Here is a 2,741-nt window from a genome sequence, read left to right as displayed (position 1 = left end):
GCTCGATTCCTGGAAAACGAAGAAAAAAATGACAGAAAAAATTGGTGGCAGCCATGCACTTGTCGTGGCAGCCAACACCTGCTTGAAGTGGCGAGCCCTGTCTTAGAACAATGTTAGAGGAACTTTTTTAAAAGAAAAATCATTAATATTTTTCAAAGGAATCTTGAGTATAAATTGTTATTATCCAACAAGCTTAAAAAAGCAATTAAAACTTTCAAAATCTTATTTAAAGATCTTCAAAAATATATATTTTGTTCAACAATTTTTCGTATCATTCCAAATTTTTAAATTATTTTTTAATATCTTCAAAACTTCCAAATATCTTTTAAACTAATAAAATTTTTTCTAAAGTAATAATTCTTAATTTTATATACATTCTTTCAAATTTGTTTTTGTTTTAAACTTTTTTTTATGTATTTTGTAAAAAAATAAGTTTTAAAACAAAAATATAATTGAAAGCTTCCCAAGAAATCTTAAGAAAATTTTGTCATTAACTTCAAACTTAAAAGTTTCTAATTTTTTTATAAAATTTTGGAAATCTTTCGAAGTCTTCTGAAATATTCTGTTAAAATTAATTTTCTAAGATAAAAATACATTTTTCATTTTCATATGAATCTTAATGAATTTTTCGATTATAATTTTATTTTTAATTATTTGGAATCTTTTGAATTATTTTTGAACTTCTTTCAAAACTTCTGAATAACGTTAAAAATGATTTGACTATTTCCTAACATCTTTAATAAAACCTGCAAAATTGTTTAAAATGCCCGAAAATCTTCCGGATTTTTTTTTACAATTTTGGAAATCTATCTTAAAATAATTTTAGGATTAATGACGGGGTTTATAAAAATTATTACAATTTTTTACTTAGAAATAAGAATTTTCAATAAAAATTTTCAATTCAAGAAAATAGTTTAATTTTTCACGAAATAGTTGAATATAAATATTTATGTCAAGTTTCCACCAAGAAGAATAATCTTTTACTGAGTGCAAACATAAATGAAATAATTCAGTTTTATGTAAACACAACGAATTTTCTACCAAATAGTTACATTTTTCTCGGAACAAATTGATATTGAAGTAATCAAATTAATTTTCAACCAACATTACGTTTCTACCAAAAAAGGCGAATAAAATTTTAGGAGAAAAAAATAATTTAAAAATAAAAAAAGAACGAATTTTTTAAAAAATAGTACAGGTTTCAATCAAAACAGATCAATTTGAATCAAACAGATGCATTATTAACTAAAAATATGAACTTTCCACTAAAAGAAATGAATTTTCGAACTAAAAAACCAATTTTACGAAACCAGATGAATTTTTAAATCAATAAGACAAATTAAAAACAAAATAGTTGAATTATTATTTGAAAGATTCAGTTTGACTTATTAACATCAAAGTATAAGTTTAAAAAAGGAAGTAAATCTATAAATGTACTTGAATTTACAACCTAAAGAGACCAAACATTTTCATTTTTATCAAAGATTTGGAACCCAAAGGGACAATGGCTTAATTTTATTGTGGGGAATCCGAGAAATGACATTTACGCTTTCTGTTTACAATGTACAGTTAAAATCTTTCAGATATGTTAAGGGTAAATTCCCGACACGCACTATGACCTGCTAAGGTTACCCCCACCATTGCATCCAGCGCGTTACCCCTTGCTTGCTTTTTCTCGCCTGGGATTATATTGTACGGCGATTCCCAACTCGCATTATGACTTGTTCCGGTTACCCCTACCATTTCATTCAGCGGGTTATCCCTCGCTTGCTTTTTCTCGCCTGAGATTATATCTTTTATATCTGGCGTACCTGAGAGATTTAAACTGGACATTGTAAACTGAAATCGTAAATTTAATTTCCCAAATTCCCCACAATAAAATTAAGCTGTTGTCCCTTCTGGTTCCACTTTAGAAATTTCTCATGGAGCTTATTACACTCAAATTCGAAGATTACAAAAAATCATTTATGAAAATGGAAATGTTTGGTCTTTTTAGGTTGTAAATTCAAGTAAATTTATAGATTTACTTCTTTTTTAAAACTTATACTTTGATGTGAAAAGTCAAACTGAGATCTTTTCTTTTTAATTTTCTGTTTAATTTAAAAACCCATCTAGTTTAGTAGAAATTGCATTTTTCTGGGTTAAAGATTCAACTTTATTTCTTTAATATTCGTCTTTTTATTTCGAAAATTCATTTCTTGTAGTAGAAAGTTGATATTTCTGGTTATGAAGGCATCTGTTTGATTCAAATTGGTCTGTTTAGGTGAAAATTGTACTACTTTGTTAAAAATTCAATCTATTTTTTTTTAGTTTAAAATTAATATTTTGTACGAACCCCGTCATTAGTCTTAAAAGTATTTTTAAAAAGGTTTAAACAGATTTCCAAATTGTGAAAAAAAATAATAATCTGGAAGATTTTCAGGCATTTGTAAACACTTTGAAGGTTTTATTAAAAATGGTTGGAAAAAGTCGAATAATTTAAAAAGATATTTAGAAGTTTTAAAATAATTTTAAAAACAATTCAACAGATTCCAAATAATTATAAATAGAATTATATGCTTAGAAAATGAATTTTAAGAGAATATTTAAGAATATTTCGAAAAAATTCCAAAATTTTAAGCAACAATTAGAAAGTTTTAGGTGTTTTTTTTTCATTTTGCAAAATTTATTCAGAATTAAGGATATTTGAAGTCTGAAAAAAAATTTTCTTGAGGTTTCTGTAAGATTTTCAATCATATTTT

Source organism: Belonocnema kinseyi, chromosome 1 (assembly GCF_010883055.1).
Source record: "Belonocnema kinseyi isolate 2016_QV_RU_SX_M_011 chromosome 1, B_treatae_v1, whole genome shotgun sequence".
NCBI lineage: Eukaryota > Metazoa > Arthropoda > Insecta > Hymenoptera > Cynipidae > Belonocnema > Belonocnema kinseyi.
This window is presented reverse-complemented; position numbering follows the sequence as displayed.